Source organism: Zootoca vivipara, chromosome 5 (assembly GCF_965207765.1).
Source record: "Zootoca vivipara chromosome 5, rZooViv2.hap1.1, whole genome shotgun sequence".
NCBI classification, from domain to species: domain Eukaryota; kingdom Metazoa; phylum Chordata; class Lepidosauria; order Squamata; family Lacertidae; genus Zootoca; species Zootoca vivipara.
Genome location: NC_142588.1, coordinates 62,969,599 through 62,990,881, shown reverse-complemented (window position 1 = coordinate 62,990,881; position 21,283 = coordinate 62,969,599). Strand labels below are relative to the sequence as shown.

At 41.8% G+C, this 21,283-nt stretch overlaps 1 protein-coding gene and 1 long non-coding RNA gene across 3 annotated transcripts in view; one reads left to right on the top strand and one right to left on the bottom strand.

Annotated features, from left to right (window-relative positions):
• Nucleotides 1-21,283, top strand: part of LOC118093423 (glypican-5) — a 385,759-nt gene that overhangs the window by 314,475 nt on the left and 50,001 nt on the right. The gene's annotated exons all lie outside the window — the stretch shown is intronic.
• The window catches only part of LOC148685706 (uncharacterized), a 172,236-nt gene continuing 162,169 nt past the window's right edge, over nucleotides 11,217-21,283 (bottom strand). Inside the window, exon 3 of the long non-coding RNA XR_015950276.1 lies at nucleotides 11,217-11,561. This is a non-coding gene — a long non-coding RNA (uncharacterized LOC148685706). The remainder of the gene's footprint in view (nucleotides 11,562-21,283) is intronic.

Below are 21,283 nucleotides of genomic sequence, written 5' to 3'. Positions count from 1 at the left end.
TATTATTATTATTATTATTATTTATTACTCCTTATTTTGGAACAAGTTCATAACTACATTGTGTTTTGAAAGCCATTTGTATTTCTATTTTTACCACTTCTAAGGCATCTAGAATCCTGATAAAGGCCTTGTAAGAAAAGGGTCATACTTTTATCATCTGTCATACAATTGTACTGAACAAAATTGATTAGCGCCTGATTATTCTCAGATGTAATTCTCAAACCACATGTCTCTTGGGTTTTTTCATTTACAGTGGTACCTCTACTTACGAATTTAATGCGTTCTGAACACACATCTGTAAGTCGAAAAAAAATGTAAGTCGAATCCCATAGGAATGCATTGGGAGAAAAAATTCGTAAGTAGAAGCAACCCTATCTAAAAATTCGTAAGTAGAAAAAATCCTACCTAAACCGCATCCAAGATGGCGGATGGAGCTCCGTTCGTAAGTAGAAACATTCGTAAGTAGAGTTATTCGTAAGTAGAGGTACCACTGTAATTCTTTAGCCTATCTACTTAGAGCTACTGGCTTCTATGAGACTGTTCTGGACCAGATGGTTTGGGGTTGGCTAAGCTTACCAAATGGAGAGACTTTCACAGGGATGTGAACAATGTAGTCATAGGGAATAGGTACGAGAGGTGGATTTAGGACAGCGCAAGCTGTGGGAGGGGCACTGGGCACACAACTGAGGCGGGCGGCTTCTCGGAGTAAGCACTTGCCTGGCTTCAGGAAGGAGGTGTGAGGGTTCTGACAGGGTCCTAGAGTCCTCCTGCCTCCTTCCCAAAGTCTGGCACCTTATTTACCCTACTGAAGCCGGCACTGCGAGTGCTTTGGGGAGGGTGTCAAATGTTGGCCTCCCACAGGGCGGCATATTACCAAGGTCTGCTCCTGTGGGTACCATCGTTCCAGTTCCTCAAATTAAATAGATATGAGAATGTCCTTCTTTTCACATGACTTATATTGTATGTTTATGCTGTGAACCATTCTGAGATCTTCAGATGAAGGGCAGTATAATAATAATAATAATAATAATAATAATAATAATAATAATAATAAGTAGCTCCTGAAACTGACTCTGCTTTCCTTTAGTTTTCTTTTTTTACTATATGAAGTCCTGAAGACATAACAGTCAACACTATTGATCCTTACATATGCCTTATTATTATTTATTCAACTTATATCCCGCCCTTTCTCCCATAGGAGCTCCAGGGAAGGTGTAGGGGAAAGCGTGTTGTTCTCTTGCAAGTAACACATGTCATAGTTATTTAGAAGCGTTGGTTGCTCACCTACAAAGATAATGTATTTCAAGAGCATTTTTGTTGCCTAGCTCTGAAATTACAATCTACAGGTTAGGAGGCATACTGCTTTTAAACAAGCAAAGAACCAAGAAGGCAACATAGTGAGAGAAATTATAGATATGCCCCCATGTAGACAGCTGTAAAGCACTAAAAGCCTTGTTCCATTTTGTGCGTGCACAGGGTTTTTTTTAAAGAGCTGCCTTGGTTGAGCTAGTCAAGAGTAAAAGCTTCTTGATGTATATAACAAAAATTCCAGTGAACAAAGACATACTATTTCTAGGTGGTACTTACTGTTTATTTCAAGCTGCATTGCGGTTTGATTTAATGTCATAAAATACTGCCTCTACAGTACCTGCTGTTATAATAAGTAAAATAATACTAATTTGGCCACTCACTGGCACATTCTTTTGGTTTTTTTTTTAGGTACATGTGTTTTTAAATATTATTTTAAACCTTGCAGTCCATAAAGGTGTGTTATGCATCTATCCCCACAACTCATGTAGGGTTGCTTTGAGCACTCCAGATGCATGTGTTGTGTTTGTATGAAAATGTTTGTGTGAGATGAGAGAATCTTATATGGAAAACCTCATCTTGTGCAGATAAAACTGGTGCACCCTTTAATTTGACACACCCACACCCACCCTGTAAACCTCATTCTGCTGTAGCCTTCTTAGCTACGAAGTCCCGCAGGGGCTTTTGGATAAAAGCAAGTTTTGATCCCAATGGCAGATGCCCACCTCTGTCACAGCTAAGAATGTGGAGTTGCATGCAACTAAGTGTAGACCCCATGAAATTAATGGACCTAAGGTAGTCATGGCCATTAATTTCAGTAGATCCACTCTACATAAAACGAACCTTGGCTACATCCCATGGCATTGATTTACATCCTTCACTTTTGGGGGATATCTTGGGCTCTCTGTTTTCTGTCCTGGAATACATATAGAGAAAGTTTGAGATGCATTTCACCATTTACTGTAGTTTTCACTATTCTCCAAGACCACTACATATCCATCTATCTTTTTCAGGCTGGACTAACCGAATGTCTGGACTTGTAAAACACCATCTTATCATGGAAGTAGACTAGCTAGCTCCTGCATGAAACATGACTAAGTGAATAAGTACCACTTTCCCCCTATCACACAAGTACCTGTAACATACAAAGGTCTACATCATACCTTAGGCAGTCTTTCTGTCCAAATGGTTCTTTGACATAATCTCTGTTGTGAAGAATATGAGGGGGATCTGTCACTCTGCTGAACAGCAGGGTTGATTCAACTGATCTGGCTGCCTAGATGAGTGCCCCCTTCTTCCCTCACCGCTTCATGTGCATCCCTTCCGAAGATGCATGATCAATGGAAGAGGATGACCATCCCAGACAGGCACTTGCAGAGGAGGGCAGGTTACAGCTGGGTACACTTGCCCCAGGTTTCAGAGGGCTAAGGCAACTGGGGGGGGGGTCTGCTGCTAGGGACCAGCTGCTTTTTTCTTTGAGTTTATAACTTTCTTCTAACAAGATTCCCACCCCAGGCCTCAGACAAGCTCTGGGCAGGCTTAATTCCACACTATAGCTGCGCTTCCCTGCTAGAACCTCCTAACAAGATGATCTCTCTCATGAAACTTGATGCTATTTTAGTGGAACAAGCAGACACAGAAACACAAACCTAGACCAATCAGAACAATCCGCATAAGAAAGCCAGGGTGGATCCCGCAACAAATACACAGACAGACAGACAGACAGACAGACAGACAGACAGACAGACGTGTGTGCACACACCAATGTTGCGGGTGGAATTCCGACAGGTGGATCCCTGCATCTAGGGATCAAGATTGCACATCTCTTTCTGAGTGATGGATCAGAACCACAGGGCAGCACCCCACTTTAATAGAGTGGAAAGTGTGGCCAGCTGTCTATGGGACAGTGATTCCATGCTGCTATGAATGGGTGTCTTTGGACTGGAGCCAATATACACATGCACGTATATCTCTGAAATAAGCTATCCTCCACATTGTTTGCATGAAAATGAGGCCTTTGGCGACAGCTCATTATTATTTCCATTCATAAAGGGATGTAATTCATAGTGTTCCATTTCACAGTGGTAAAACCACTGAATTAAAGGGCTTGCATTTGCATTTTACAGACCTTTGCAGAGAGGATTTGCAATAGCCTAAATTAAGACATCGTATTCGTGCCTTAAGTGGGGGAAGATCAGACAATTCACAAGGGGCAAGGCCCACACAGAGTATGTTTTATTTATGTGATATCAGGCATGCTGAGCAGAAGAGATGAATTCTGCCCATTCCCAGCTTTGCACTACTAGGGCAGCCCATTTTAGTGCTGCAGCAGAGTGCTGAGACCAAACACTACAAGGTAAAAAGATGAGGAAATTTGTGATGCAGCTGAATGTTGCAGATCGGAATTTGGTTGGTTTGCAAAGGAAATGAACACTGCCTTCTCTACCGTATTGCTGCAACAGTCTAACACACAGCTACCCACCTCAGAGGCAGCCTTAGGGTGGCATACCCAGTGCACATTGCGCTGCAGGGGCAGTCAAAACAATGCCATAGAATGCAGCAGGAGAGGCAAGTGGCACAGAATTTTAGCATCACACAGGGCGGCACTGAAATTTGAGAGCCCAAAGTCCACCACTGCCCACCTCTGGAATGGATGGCAAGGATGCATTCTTGGCTTCCAGGCTTTAATACTTTTAATTTTGGTCTTAATTACCAGTAGTTTTATGAGCAAATTTGCAATGGGGGAACTCAGAATGCAATCCTCCCTGGCTTAAAAACAAACAAACCTTGCTCCTGTGTTTTACTGCCCTGCCGTGCCCTGCCCTTTGCACTGCTGAACAGCATGTTGACACCTGATTGAAGGGGCTTTGTGCCTTCTTAGATTGCCTGAATGTGCTTGTGCAACATGCACTCAAAGCAGAAGGTAGGTTGGTGAGATACACAAGTACCACATACCCTGTTGTTCCAGCCCAGTCATGAGCTCAGAATCATAAAAATGCAAGAATATAAGATCATTGGAGAACAGTTATGGAACAGCATGCAAATGTCACATATATGTGGATTTTTTAAAAAAGAGTCCTCCTCGATCAGATTAAAGGTTCATCTAGTCTGCCTGGTGCCTACAGCAACCAACTAGAATACCCCAGAAATGGAGAAACAGGATGGAAGGCTCCTTTACTGTTACTCCTGAGTATCAACCATTACAACCATTAACCTACAGACCAGGCATCCCCAAACTGCGGCCCTCCAGATGTTTTTGCCTACAACTCCCATGATCCCTAGCTAACAGGACCAGTGGTCAGGGAAGATGGGAATTGTAGTCCAAAACATCTGGAGGGCCAAAGTTTGGGGGTGCCTGCTACAGACTGATTACATTGTGGGATTATTGTTGGGAAGGTTTTGCCCTGATAAGGAAAGACTGTTGGAATTCTCTAAGGTTCCTAAAGGATTATCGCTTGCTTCAGAGTTTGCATATCACTTTCAAACACATTTTAGACACTACTGCTCAAGGGTTGTGCCCTCTTTCTCCTTCTCCCTGTTCTGCTTTAATTTTGATTTTATAATCCTAGGCAAAGCAAATTCCCACTGTTTTTCTGGCACAATATTTCAGTATTGCCTTAAGTATTGCCTTATCTTTTTATAGGAGTTGTCTAAGTAAAAGCTGGTGAGTGAAAAGGAAGAATGTACATGAGTTTAATGATGATTTATTACTGATATATAATGAAACAGCAGGAAGGGCAAACCTAACTCACACTCCTCATTTAAATCATTCAAATGCTGCCTCTATTTGACTGTCTAGAGTGGAGAAGCCTGAGGCAATTGTCACTTCTACCACACCCAAACATGACCTAGCTGGCAAAAAGTGTGTTACATGGAAAGTACAACCACCCCACCCTTTTTTTTAAGCAGTTGCAGCTAATGTATGCTGCATGTATATTAAGGGAAGCATGCTTGCTGTTTTCTCACTTCAGGCAATGGAAAGTTATGAAATTGAAGACATAACTTTACTTTTGTTTTCTGTGGAAATCAATTTTCTAGCTCAAAAAACCTTTAAATCATTATTATGGGGTTGTAGCCAATGCCGGGATAGACAAAGCTGTCAATTCTGTTACTCTCAATTTCTCTGTTTTCACTCCTATATGCATTGTTAAGCACACCTTTCCAATAATACACACATAAACAGATCACCACACACATTATTTGGTTGGAGAAGTGCATTGCATAATTCAGAGAAGTGTGAATTTCAAAGGACAGCTGAGTTTTCAGGCTGCATATCCTTCCATGAAGTGTGAATTACGTAGAGTCACATGAAAATGGCAAGTGAACTGGATCCCCCCCATCCCTAATACAACGTCACTTTTGCAGGCGTCCACTCACATAACAGAACTTCCCCCTTCATCTCCTTCCCTGCACCCACCCCCCAATCTGTTCCAAATGGTCCCTCAACCCTCTGGAGCAGATTTGGGGGGGTGCATAGAGGAGGAAAGGAAGAGGAAGTTCTACTCTTCTTCTTTATGTACACTGTTGGGTACATCCTAGCACAGTCACACCTCGGTTTAAGTATGCTTCAGTTTGAGTACTTTCAGTTTAAGTACTCTGCGGACCCATCTGGAATGGATTAATCCACTTTCCATTACTTTCAATGGGAAAGTTCGCTTCAGGTTAAGTACGCTTCAGGTTAAGTACAGACTTCCGGAACCAATTGTGTACTTAAACCAAGGTACCATTGTAGTAGTAACAGTAGTAGTAGCAGTATGCTGCACATCAGTAAAACCATCTGCACCATGGAGTAAGCCACACTGAACACATCAGGACATATGCATTATGGAATATGCAGAAATGCATGGTATTGCTCCCACACCTTCAAAGAAGACTCAAGAGACAAATGTTTCCCTGAAATGCACATGTTGGGCCTCAGTCCCACCAGACACTGTGTACTGGCAAGTCCCAAATGGGTTCCCTTTATCCAGTAATGCCTCAGTATACCTAATGTTTCTCTGCCCAACGTCCTCACCTGCCCAGACTCATGGCCCAAAGAACAACTGAGTCGTACCACTTCCAACTGTCAACCTAATTCTATCAAGCGATGTGAAATAGGCTAATAAGGAGAAAATCCTATTTGGCTCCTTCTAGCAGGCAACTAGCAAAATCCCACACTCCATATAGGCAGGAAGGATGGGTACAGGTACAGCAAAAGCATATGGATGAGCTCCGGAAGGGAGTTGGCTTTATAGAGCCACACCTACCCCACTCCCATCAGGACCCCTTGGTCTTCTCAACCCCCTGCCTTTGAGAGCCACTCTCATAACTCCTTTTTGAGAAAGGGGTTAGGAGCCAACATGCCCCTGCTATCAGTGAGGGTGGGTTATATTATTAATCCCTCATTTGAATGCATGGGGTTGGGGTCTAACTATCCAGTTAGTTATATTGTGTGTGATCAACAAAGATGGTAATGCAGAGTATGTTCCACCAATCTATCTCTCCATCTCTCTTTTTAACTATAAGAGAGCTGATTCACTGTGATTTGTGCTGGTTTTCCAAAAGTACCACCTGAAAGGGTCAGTTGGTGTTACAGCATATAGAAACAAAATATGATCATATGTGTGATCATCATGCACTTTGAAGGACAGGTTGACTTGGGGGTCTCATTTGAATTTAACCACAATAAAGTTACTAAAACAATGGAAACGTCCTTGAGATAATGTAGGACAACAGTCTAAAGAAATACATTTATATAACAGTGCTTCATCAAAGGGAGTTGACAGCACAGTATAAATGGAAGGTTTACATGTTCAAAGTGCAATAAAAGGTCATGTGACAGCAAACAAACAGGGCAGCTCTTTTTAAAAAAAGAGTTGGTGTGCATTAAATCTTTTCAGCGATCTATTATTGCTCAGGAATCCTGGTAATATACAATACACTGGGAAAGTAAGTTATCACCCAGTTTCAGTTCTTTATATTCCATTTCATAGTCTACTGTGGGCTTGTGATTATGTTGAAATAAAGGGTTCTGGGCAAATTGTTTCTTCTTGATATGGACTGCAACTGCTGAGCTCATTGGGGAAAATGAGCATATAGTTTCCATGCTATTTTAAGTCGTACCGGAGCTAAGTGGAATTAATATAGTTCATTTATTTTGCAACACATTGATTAACTGGCAATTAGAAGTTGACATCTAATTCTCTTTTATGAAGCAACAAAGGTGAATTTACCTCTCTTGTTAAGCTTTCATAGTGAGCCAGTGCCTGCCTTGGCATAGGTTGCCAAGACCATGGTGCCTCCTAGTGCTGAATTTAGCGCTGGGAGCTCATAAAAGAAAAATCTATGAATAGAGCTCTGACGTCCTGGTTTATGACACAGCCTCCAGATGAAATGTAGCTTCCTTATTATTATTCCTACATTATGAAAAGTAGTTTCCTTATTATGAGGAAATAACCCAGTTGATTGAGAGTCCCATGGACTGCAAGAAGGTCAAACCTATCCATTCTTAAGGAAATCAGCCCTGAGTGCTCACTGGAAGGACAGATCCTGAAGCTTTGGCCACCTCATGAGAAGAGAAGACTCCCTGGAAAAGACCCTGATGTTGGGAAAGATGGAGGGCACAAGGAGGAGGGGACGACAGAGGACAAGGTGGTTGGACAGTGTTCTCGAAGCCACCAAAATGAGTCTGACCAAACTGTGGGAGGCAGTAGAAGACAGGAGTGCCTGGCATGCTCTGGTCAGACATGACTAAACAGCTAAACAACAACAACCCAGTTGAAAGTCTGCTACATTTAAAAATGATACAGACACAGATTGTGATGAGTTTGGCATCCCCATTCACTTCCACAAACAGCAGCTGAATCCCACACGCTTTGTGGAAGATGGAGCTCAAATCTTCATGGCACTCCAGAGGAGAGAATCATTTTTTCCAAGAAGACTGAACTACTGAGTAGCATCATAGTGTGTCTTTTTTTGTCAAAACTGATAATTGTCTCTTACTCTTGTTATGTCTACTATATTGCTGAATTCTGTCAATAGACTGCAATATAATGAGGACACATTCCACTGGGAAGTTCTGCAAGAGCCCCATTGCTCTTGCACAACTCCTATTCATTCCTTTCAACAAAGCTGCAGCAGTAACATTTCTTGCTCTGTGTTTTTAAGTAGTCATGAAGCTGAAAATACTCAGCTGAAAGCATCCTAGCTTTCGATATTCTGGGGAACCAGATGGCTGCCTTTCTACTCAAGGAACTGTACAATCATAAAGTATCTACTGGGGTCGAGAAGGCCCATCCTAATTTGGTGGGGCGTATATTGGCTGCACCATCTACACAAGAATGAGGATGTGCTCTTGTCCTGGAAAGCACTCTTGCATAAATCTGAAGTGCACCTAATTACAACCAACAAGAAATGCACTGGATGAGAGGAAGGTAATGGATACCAGAATGTCTCTCAAGGCAGCTGTTAGGGTTTCTTTCAGTTAATGGGATTTTGCTGTTCTTCTCTCTGAGTGCTTAAGGATGCTATTTATTTTTCTAGGTTAGTGGGTAGGAACCGTGCAAACAGCATATAAATAAGAAGGCTTTCGTCATTTGGATATTATTGTTTTTTCATGTCCACATTTGGATTTTTCCTTAAACAGGGACTGTTTCTCAAATTGTGCATGTACAGGGAGAGACCCAACAAGAGTTATAAAAGAATTCAAACTTTCAGTGTAAAAGTTGTTTGAAAATGAAGAAGCTTTTCCAGCTGTTATATTGCATCTAGTTCCCTAATACTTATTTCAAATGACATAAAATGATGCACTTTATAATGCATTCAGGAAAAAAGAATGCATTTTACTATTTACGTATGCAATGAATAATTTAACTTGCACATATAATTCAAATCAAAACAATTGCAGGAGCCATTTGAAGGGGAGATGGGAAATTTAATCTAGAAATAACATGAAGATCAAAATTCCAATCTTGATTCCCGATGCTAATTTTCAAAGCATATTTAATCCTGTTGTTGAATGCGTTACACAACAATTGCCCCCCATGGCATTGTGCACTGTATGAATTTTGAGAATGCAAAACAATATTTTAGGTTTTAAATACATGATGGGCACTTTTCCAACAGAGATTTCTGTGTGCATATAATCTACATAATTAAGGAGTTGTGGGGTTTTCCCTTACATTAATAAATTCTCAAACAGTTTAATTATTGGATTGGTTCATTTGGGGAAGGCACCATTGCAGAATGATTTTCATGTGTAGTCCAGGCTTCCCTTTTCCCTATATAAAATAATAATTTCTTCTATCAGTTGTTCTTCTGATCAACTGTATTGTTATCATCAGTAGTAGTAGTTATTGTGGGTCACATATGCTAGAATCTCTAGGTAACTTAAGAGAAACAAGGTCTCCACTGTTGAAACCAAACCCACAGCTCTTCCTTCCCTTCCACTCAAATTTAACTGGTGACAAGAGAAACACAAAATGTTCCCGAACGCTACAGAATTCTGCCTCAGCAGGGTCTCAAATGTCATGTCCATGTCTCCTCCAAAATTTGCCAATATTACTATTTTACCCGCTACTGAGAGCAGTTTCAGATTTCAGTTGAGTGTATTAGGGACATTGAGCAGAAGGAAGGAGATGTTAGAGGTTGTGAAGAATAAGCTGGAGACCTAACAGAGCTGCCCTTTAAGAATCCCTAAGCCTGTTGAGAGAGTAGCTTCTTCATTTTAGAGAAACTGTCAGTGCACATTATCTTTTTACCAAATCCACAGGATGAGGTTTCCTTTGTTATATCTGTCTGGCAGGAAAGGAAGAGAATCCCCTCAGTCTAACCACATTTTTATTTTGTTTTCCCTGAGATGAAACACGATAACTGACATTTCTGTGCATACATGTTGAACGTAGTCAACCCAGCAGCAGGGCCGTCTTAAGCGCCCCTGGCGCCGTGGTGCTCCGGATCCCTCCAGCGCCCCCGCCCCATTTCCCAGCGCGGTGGGCGGGCGCAGCGCACAGCGCGGCTGCCACAGACACTGCTGCGTGGCGGGTGGGCAGGCACAGCGCGGTCCAAGTTTCATTAGACGGAAGATAATGGGGTTGAATTTTTCTCTGAAATTCTCCTCTTCCAGACACCCATGAAGACTCTTGCTATTTTGCATGAAGGTTTTGGGAATTTTGCTTGCTAGGTGCTCAGTAGAAACACCTTTACTTTTTATCTTGCACCTTGTTTGATTGCTTTCTGGTCTCTTTCCTTTTTTTAAACATAATAAAGTATTTCTAGGTTGGATATTAGGAATCAGGTGCCTACTTTAAGAACCAAAAAGTAATCCTCCACTTGCCCAAGTTGCTTTGTTTTACCCTGCATCTATTGGCCTAAAGCAGTGGCAGGGGCCTGGAGGCTGAATATGCATTCAGGCACTCCTTATCTGACCCTTGGAACGCTCCCCAAGGCACAGCCCTCACTAAGACCTCAGTGACCCTGTATTTGCCAGGCTGGGATACGTCCCTTGAGCCTCTTGATTGTCTGGCTGAAGAGGGTTCTGTGAGTGTGTCTAGAAACTAACCTGCTGTATACTTTGGCCTCTAGCTCCCATCAGCACGTGGCCCTTAGAAAATTGCCCAGAAAGAAATGTGGCCCATGGATTGAAAAAGGCTCCCCACCCTTGATCTGGGAGCAGGGAGGTAAGGGAAACATGGGCTGAATCTTGTAGAGCAGTATCTGTGAAGTTTTTGATGACAGTGGACAGGGGTAGTGGATGCTTCTGCAAGTTTGGACTTCTGGGTAAGAGTTGATTGGGAAGGAATTTGGTCAGCTTTTTGCAGGAGCTGATCTAATCCTATGCTCCCAAATGTACCTGTGGGTTGGAACACAACGCCTAGTAAGACTGGAATGCAACCTCACCAGATTTCAGTGAATAATAATAATAATAATAATAATAATAATAATAATAATAATATATTGTTTATACCCCGCCCATCTGGCTAGGTTTCCCCAGCCACTCTGGGCGGCTTCCAACACAATATTAAAAATACAATAAAACATCAGACATTAAAAACTTCCCTAGATAAGGCTGCCTTCAGATGTCTTCTAAAAGTCAGATAGTTGTTTATTCCTTGACATCTGATAGGAAGGCGGGTGTCACAACCGAGAAGGCTCTCTGCATGGTTTCCTGTAGCTTTGCTTCTCACAGTGAGGGGACCGTCAGAAGGCCCTCGGAGCTGGACCTCAGTATCCGGGCAGAACGATGGTGGTAGAGACGCTCCCTCAGGTATACTGGGCTGAAAACATAAATGTCTTGCATTAAAGATGTGCACACAAATCATATTTTACAGGCAAATATGTTTAAAAAATTGAAAAGTCTGTTCTGTTTGTAAAGTCAAAAGTGCCTACAAAATGCACAGAATTTAAATGTGGACTTTTCCTGTGTTCTTTCTAAAAAGAATCCACATAATGGAACAGAAGACAAATGAGTAGCAGCAAGCCTGTACTGGAATTGCATCAGACTGCTCAGTAGATAGGAAAGGAGGGGCAGAGTTTAAAAGAGAAAGCGCATGGCAAGCACTTACCTTTGGAGAGTTGTTGCATGCAAACTTCACAGAGCTGGATACGGTTCAATGGAACTTTATTGAGGATGAAGAAGTTTTAAGCATGCTTGACACCAAGGATGAAAAACTAGGAAAGAGACCAAGGGGTGAAAGAGAAGGAAGAAAGAAGAAGGTGGGCAGAGGAAGAGACAAAAGACTCAAGGATAGGTGAGCTCTGTGGAGTAGGTTGCATAATCAGAACAAACAAGGCCAGCCAGTGGAGCATCAAAGGCTTTGTAGTGGTAGTGGGTAGAGGGGATGATGAACTCACAATTCATAACAAATGTACAAGGAGCCTATCAAAAAGACTCAAAGGCAAATCTATCATGCTTTCAGAAAATATTTAATAATCAAATTGCAACCTTTTTCTGGCATTGCTGGGCTATACATAATACGATGGAACTTTAGAGGAGACTTAAATTGAGTATTCTGCAACAACCCTACTTCCTTTATTTGTAATTCGATACACAAAGATTCTACCCAGGGAAACAGTAAGTAAGGATCCAAAAGAAATAAGCCAGGCTTTCATGGATTTTCATCAAAAACCATGTGTCTCATCCTCTCTGTAAGCCAACAGTGACTGGGGACTTCATGAACGGTATCAAACCACTGCACTTGGATGGTAAAGAAATACATGGATAATCCAGTCACAAAAGTGGAAGCTGAGCTTTCTCTAAGAGAGAGCTAGTAAGGACAGCTCCCCTGGAAAGGACCAGAGCTGGTGTAAATTCTGTTGCCACTATAAGCAGCTGGACCCTTTGATCCTAGAAGACTTTATGAGCCAGATCCCTGCTGTAACAATTAATTCATAAAGCTGACAAGCGTAATAGACCTGCAGGGGTTAGGCTGGTGTCCTTCATTAATGCTCGCAGCAGGTGTGTGGGCAGAAGTCTGGCAAAGACGCTACAAGAAAAGCTTCAGAAAATGTTTGATTCTGACCAGGTGGGCTTTGTCAGGGGAGAAGTACTGCACCACAGTGCTAACCAAGAGCGAGAGAGAAAACATTAATATGCTTCTTCCTTGGTGAACACAACCTCCATCTTCTATATCTGAAGAAAAAATTAATTCAGAGGGCGGTTCTGTAGGGATGTTCCACAGAAACCATTGCCAACTGAGGCCTACCTCACTTCAAGAATTCGGAACCAGGGTGTATAAAACAGTTTAATACTTAAAACAGCCCTAGGCAGGCCTCTATAGTCATATATGTTTCCCTATAAACCTACTACTAACCCACACACACACACGTTTCCAGCAAAACAGAAAGCTCTAACCCAGGCATAGGCAAACTCGGCTCTCCAGATGTTTTGGGACTACAACTCCCATCATCCCAGGGATGATGGGAATTGTAGTCTCAAAACATCTGGAGGGCCGAGTTTGCTTATGCCTGCTCCAACCCTTGGTGAGTTACTAGGGAAAGTATCTGATGGCCAGTCCTGTGTGGTGTGTAAGATTTCTTCAGGGCTTTCATACAAAGCTTCGTGTGTGACATCTGATGAACAACCAGATAGAAAAGGCCATTATATTTTAGGTCCAGCTGTTTTTCAGCCCTCTTCACTCCAATGACTCATCAGGTTTTCTAATTAAATTATTAGACTGTTAATTCATTATTCTCTGGGTTAAAAATATTTCCAGTATGGGCCCGCACAGACACTTGAATTCTAATTTGTTTGAAGTCTAATAAAGAAAGGCTAAGCTTTTTAGTCAATTATTCCATTGCCTCATGTGACTGGTTATAAGAATGCAAGACCCACGCTGATAATTCTATTTCCAGTCAAACAAGGGCAGTGAGAAGTGAAGAGCACATATGAAATGCTGATTAGAAGGGCAGCCGCATTCATTTCTCTCTTCCATGGCTATGATCATTTACCAAACTCTTTACGTCGCCTCCGTCGGTCCACATCCGTTTCTATGCTCTTAAACCTCTTCACCTCTCCATCTCCCATACTGTAATTCTCCACTGCTATTCCTTTGTGCCTCCTTTGATTTCCTCCACTCTGCAGAAGATCATTGTCTGCTGTCTACTCCCCCCCTTCCCCCCCCCGTTCTACTCTGATCTTCTGGAGAAGGAACTGGCAAACCACTCCAGTATTTTGCCAAGAAAACTCCATGAACATAAAAAAAGGAGAAGCTTTGAGAAGAAAGTGAGAGTTTCCAAGGCATGCTCTGGTTCATGGGGTCACATAGAGTCAAACACAACTAAGACGATTAAACCACGATGACTCTAATCTTCATGGTCCTCCTTGTACCTAGAAGAGCCTTGTATTCTTTGTTCCCCCAGCCACGTCATCCTTCTCTTTCATGGCTTTCCTTATATCTTTAATAATGTCTCCCTTGCGCCATCGTAGGCTCACCTTACGCCTTTTCCTACTGCAGAGTTAGCCGGCATGAAGGTTTCCAAATGTTGCTGAACTACAATTCCCATCATCCCTGGCTGTTGATAGCACCATTGTCAGGAACAGACTGAACCCTGAGGAGTGGTGGCTGCATACAAATGAGTGGACACCTGGTTAAGCGGGGGTTGGAGACTGACTTGGAAGAAAGGATCAGTGAAATGGGGGCAGTGGCGGAGGGGATATCCGCCCATGGGGCGATCGGCGCAGCAGTGTGATCCTGGGGGGGGGGTCCGATCGTGGCACGGTGGCGTGATCCTCCCAGGGGGTCCAATCACAGCGCAGCAGTGTGATCCTCCCGGCCCGGGAGGGGGGGGTTGATCACAGCACAGCAGCACGATCCGCCCAGGGGGGATTTTATCACACACCCCTCTGGGATGGCACCCGGGGCAGACCGCCCCCACCTTTGTACGACCCTAACTGAGGGAAACCTATAACCCCTGGGAGATGAGAGGCAGAAGCAGAAAAACTGCAGATTTGGGGAGGGTATTTCCACACCTGCACCTCCTCCACCTACCTCTCCTGCTCCACTGTCTCCCAGTAGGGGAGATATATAAGCCAAGGTTGAGGGCAGGGCCTCTCTGTTGCGACAACTGCCTTGTCAGTTGATGGTGTTGATGGGAGTTGTAGTCCAATGACTTAAGAAGGGCACTACACCAGGAGGATTACCCCTCATCAAACCAGGCCCAGTCCTCATTGCCAGTTGCTGCATACCCTTCCATTCCTGGCCATCTTGGGTCAATGCTTGATAGCTCCTCCCCCCTGTGATGAGCCATGCAGCAGCTGGACACCATTTGCCAATACAAGGGCTTATACTATGTATGTACAGTTATGTACATACATAAACTCCACCCATGATACATGGATTGTTTCCACCAGAAAATGAAGTAAATTTGCATGGGATTTGCATAGATTTTGTGTCACATCCAAATTCCTATCGTTGACAGGAAGGATGGAGGGCCAAAAAATAAATGAGGGGCTACCACAACAAATAAGTTTCCTCATAATATTTCATAATATTTTTATATTAGAAAAGGCTTAATCAGTTGAATTCCTGCCTGCTTAAAGGGACAACAGACCTGGTCTCCCCCAGCACCAACCCTAGATCATGAGTTGTAAACCAGTGTTGTAACTGTAGATCTTACATCAATTGATCCTGGGCTGATAATACTATAGTCACTGCAAGACGTAATTTCAGATGGCTTGGACAGGTGGGGGGATGGGCAGAGCAGTCAGAATAGATTTAAGATTCACAACAACTAAGGTTCAGTTATCCATGCTTGGATGAATTGTTTCTAAAGCAAGCAGTGCGTTCTAAGAACATTTGTTGTGATTATTTATTATTTATACCTCATAATAACTACAGCAACGGCATCAGCACAGGTCAAACAGCCACCTCTTTCTTTTTCTCTTTCTTTTATCTGAACATAAAGGATCTCAGCCTTTGAAATGAATATACCCATTTAAGTATTTATAGTCACAGCAACAACACACACCCCCAACCCAAGAATTGCCTTATTTTTACCCCATGGATAGGAAAGCAATTAATCTCCTGCAACCACCCCCCATGTTATTGCAGCAATCACCTCTACAGTCCCAACCAACAATTTCCCCCTTAAAAAAGAAACTACTACAAATTGTTGGATAACAATATTGGAGTGCAGTACAGGGTTTCGTGTCCTGCTCTGCCTCTCTCTGTCCCTCAGTCCCCACCCCTACAAATGTTAGTATAATAGCACTAGACTACTTAGATGTAGCCTGCAGTTTCTCATCCACAAGGTTGCCCCCCTGCAATACAATGCTAATGTTACATCAATTCTTAATGTGCATATACTCAGAAGAAAAATAGCATTTTTTTGCATGAAATTATACTGGCACTGAAAAGAGCCTATCTTTGTAGCTACCTTTTGCTTTTGGGTGGGCAACCTACCACCCAGCCACAGCTACACTAACATCCTCATTTTCTCAATTATCACTCAACAATCAGTCCTCTGCCTAGGGAAGACAAAAAATAAAATAAGAATCAAAATGAAGCAGGAAGCTCTTTCGAAATGAATCTACAGAGAAAACTCAATAGTGAAACCAGCTTGAAATGTCTCAGTTGCCTGGAGAAGGTACCTCCTGGGTCATTTTGAAACCATTTGAGGGGTGGTCTTTCCTTGGGTTTTTATGACTCTTAACAGTTGACATTCACAGGTGTGACGTCACTCAGTTGGCTAACAACTCTTACAATTGCTTTAAATAGTGCCTGCACATTTTGTGTCCTAACTTTCATTTTAAAGGATCTAGAGTCTTGACAGAATAGAAAACTCATAGTCTGGACCCTTCTGGTTCTGAACCTAATACAGCAGCACCCTTTTAACCAACTCCTGGCTTTACATAGCCCTGCAAACCCTCTCATGCCTTCTTAAAAATCCCTGGTAGTAACTAGCAATTGGGGATTAGAGGGTGCTCTCTTTTCTGTTTCACTATTGTTTCATGAGTTGAATTTGCCACATGTTCGGCTCTGATGGCTTTCCAATTTCGTCTGGAGAATTTCTAAAATAACTTCCGGAAAAGATTCAACCACAGTTTGCTACAATTATCACACACACTCACCTCTTTTAATGCCACCAGCAAACCAAGTGCTACTTCTGTTACAGGTACTCCTGAATCCACGGTCTCTAAAATAATTCCATTAGTTTGCTGGTTACAATTGTAGAAATGAAATGAAATGTCATCTAGGTAAATGATCCCTCACTGCAGATGCTGAAAAACAATCCTAAAGAAAAATGATCTGGGACTCAGACTAAATTATAACGAGACAAGAGAGATTCATAAAGTGAATTTCTATCATAGGCACCCCCAGACAAGAAAGGCACATGCCTGATAGTCCCCAGGTCTGTGCCCAGTGGAACCGTGGGAGTGTGCTTCTCCAGCTTATGTACCCTTATCTGATGGGTGTGTGTGTGTGCGCACAACATCAGGCTTCTCCTACATGGAAGCTATAGCTGCTGCTTCCCTCTTCAAGCCCCTCCTGGTTGTAGGAGACAAGGGTGGTGAGGAATTGTCTGGCCCATCCCTCACCTGAACGACAACTTCCTCCAATGTGTTCTGCATATTCATCTCTGATGGCTCTGATCATTCCACTTCCTCCCGCCCTGGCTTCTCCCTCACGGGCGACACGAAACCCCTTAAATCACTGGCCTCCTCTTCTGGAACAATCCCCTGGTCTCCTGCCTCTGCCACACACTCATCAGAGCCCTGCCAGTCCCTGGCAATCTTATGGGACTACTCTGAAGTTGTGTAGGACTATTTAGGGGAATTTTAGTCTCTGGTAAGGGTTTGAAGGCAGCAACTGAAGGTGCAGTTTTCTATATGCGGTTGTCTGTATTTCATGTTGAATGGTTTGCATGATAGGTACCTAAAATCCTTTGGTTTATCTGTCTGTATTTGTATTGTGATATGCCCACCAGCATTCATATAGGCAGCATGCTTTCAAAGATTTCCATTAAAATCTATCCAGAGCAAAAGGCTAATATATTCTAGGAAATATCGGGTGCTTTATTTTCAAATTTTGTCTCTGTTTATTGGGCACTACTTGAACAACTCAAAAGTTTGAGATTTCTGGTTCTTCCCAGGAGCTGATTCATTCTGCCAGAGAGGAGATTTCCTAGGAATAAAAGAACTGCCCAGTCACTGAATTTCAAGATAGATATAGCTCTTCCATTCAGCCATTTCAGATAGTTATGCTTCCTAGTTATCCATCCATCTTCATTCCTATTAAATACCTACTAGTCTCCAGTTAGCCAATGTCGGCAATGGTGTTTTGCAAGTACAACATAACAAAAGATGGTGTGTGGAAAAATTAGATTTGTCTATAAAATGTTAATTAAGCAATGGAATGCATGGCAAATACTGTGGTTTCAGCTGTTCCAAATCCTTATCTGAAAATTCTGGTAGCATGACAAAATTCATTACACTTCATGAATCTGCCAGATATTAAATTGGTACAGGCTCATATGCTTACCATCAGGTCTTATTATTTGATTTGCTGCATTATCATGCTGGTTTTTTTTTATTTTTGTGTGTGATACTTTCAGTATCCTTGCAACATTTTTGAACCAACCATCTTTATTTTTGCAATATTTAGTGACAAGTAAAAAATGCAAAACCTGGCTAACCCATAGTCTTCCAGATGTTGTTGGACTGCAACTCCAGTCGTTCCCAACCAGCATGGCCAGGAATGGTCAGGGATAATTTGGTGTGCATTACAACATCTTGAGAGTCATAGGCTAGCCACCCCAGAACTCGATACATTTTCCCCCCTTAGCATGTATGCTAGGAAAGCAGTCTTGCTTTACTGTATGATTTTGTTTGGGTTAATTGGCATAAAGAAGGCAAATGCTGCAAATTGTGAATTGCCCCTAATCAGTGATATTGTGATTGTTAACTGATATTCATGAGTCACATTTGAGCATGAAGAATAAATATTAGCAGGTAGGTATCTCTAACACACTGGGAAGCAAAAAATACATCAATATGTGTCTCATAAATGCCAGCGTGTAATGATAGGAACTGTTACAATTTACTGAATCATTAAGGCTTCTATTTAGTAAATTGGTTACTATCAGAGATAATGCTTAATGCAAAAGAGTACGTCAGTGAGCATTCTCAAGTTGCTCTTTTAGGGCAACAGGAAACAATCCAAGTGACTATTAATACCTTAGAATGTCCTTTTTATTGTGGCTTTATATTGGTTTTCTGTAAATATAAAATTGTGTCGGCTCTTCCAAAGAATGAAATATCATGCTGGATTATTCATCATATTTTTTTTTAACTAACATCAGATAGTGGTGGCAGAGGTGGCATGTGTTTGTGTACATAAGGAGATTTAAAGTTGAATTCTGGTTGTGAATGGAACACAAATGAAAAGGGATAAGAACCCAGGGGAAGAACTTCCTCCTATTGCTTATGTTCGAAGAATGTATGTAGATCATAACAACCGACACATTTCTGTTTGGCAACTTCCAGAAACAACCTCACTTTCAGCGCCTCTAAAGTTCATAGAGTTGTAACAAGTAGTACCTTTTCTGGTAGTTTTTTTCTCTATTGTTAATATTTGTTTTGCTCTCTGAACTAATCCTGTTCCGAATCCCACCTGTATATTTTATTGAAATTTTTGCCTCTTGAAAGAAGCAGTCTTTTTCCTGTCTCTTTCTTGGAAAACGGATAATCTTGCTGAAATTCAAGGCTGGTCACTTACATTAATGTGACAAGATCACTAAAAGATGTTGGGGGGTTGCTTTTAACTCCTCTTTTTTTAAAAAAAAATCATAATATTTTCTAGTGCTCTACAACTCCCCCAACCATTTCATTTCTTGGAATACACTACATCATGATTTTACATCATTACTTTGTATATTAGATTACATCATTATTACCTCCCAGGGGTATTCCAGAAAACAACCCTCCCAGGGAAAGCTGCAGAGGACCAGAGAGCAGTGTGAATATTATTATTTTTGAACTTCAAGGCAAGAACACACACAGCCCTTGGCCATCTTGTAACACAAATGATTAAAGTTAGTGCTTGACCTGCTCCCCACCTTTAAATTTCACCAGAAAATCTTTTTAGGGCGATTGCTTTTACACCTCTTCCCTGGAAATAGCAAAACTAAAACTAAAACCCACAAACAAACCCTGCAGTTGAAATCATTGGAACAGCCATACCCAAAACATATGTCATGTTCTGAAATATATCTATTACAGTCATCCATAATAAAGTTTGCCATGAATTAAGGAAACCACTGTGTTGCTTTGCCAAATGGATTTATTAAATGGCAGCAGGATTTCAAGTTGTTTAGCAACTTAAGTCATCTTCACTGTTGTTCACCTTCCCAGTGGAGATCAAAGGACGTGTGAACATTATTGCACTCTTTCTGACCCCACCAAAACCACAAACATCTTTATCCCCCTTGCTGGCAGTGTTCCCCTGTTCCTGAAGTATAGAGACATTAGTCCAAAACCTTGTTCTACTCCACTGTAATTTCAGTGTCTTCTATACAATTATTTCCCATGCCCTTTTGCTGCTTCCACCTGGAAAGTCCCCAGCAATTCTATTATCTTACAGTCAAATCCAGGAAATAATTGCTGACATTAAAAATGCTGCTGTTCCTCCTTAACATAAGTCGCTTCTTCATCATTTCAAATATTGCAGTATGGGATGCATATTTTGTATCTGGCATTGCTTCCTTTCTAACAAAATACATTTGGTATCAAAGGCAAAGTGAAGTGGAATCAAAGTAGCATGAAACAGCAACAAACACACCTAGTAGAGCTCTGACTTGTACCACTGGAGGAAAAGCCTGATCTTCTGCTTGGCAAGTGAGAGATTTCATTTGATATTTGATATTTCTATGATGGCTTTCTAAGAGAAAATCAAACTCAAGGCATCTTACCAAAAATAAATAAATAAATTAAACAACATTTAAACCAGTGCAGTAAAAATGATAGCAGTAAAAACAGTATGATTTTAAAAAGTTAGCAACGGAGACCCAAATATCAACAACAGCTCTTACTAAAAAAAAAGAAGAAGAAGTGTGCCAGAAATTGCAGCTAATAAAAGATTACTGATCAGTACCCCACTTACATCATTCAGTTAAATTTCCTAAGATAATAATATAATCTCCGTGTCAAATGTCAATTCATACTGTGAAATATATATATATTTATATTTGTTGTTGTTTAGTCGTTTAGTCGTGTCCGACTCTTCATGACCCCATGAACCAGAGCACGCCAGGCACTCCTGTCTTCCACATATATTTATATAGTGGATTATATTAATGTGACTGGTGACTGGGAGTGCCCGCCGAGACCTTGTAACACCGGTCCTGAAAGATCTTCATTGGCTCCCAGTACGTTTCCAAGCACTATTCAAAGTGTTGGTGCTGACCTTTAAAGCCCTAAATGGCCTCGGTCCAGTATACCTGAAGGAGCGTCTCCACCCCCATCGTCTAGCCCGGACACTGAGGTCCAGTGCTGAGGCCC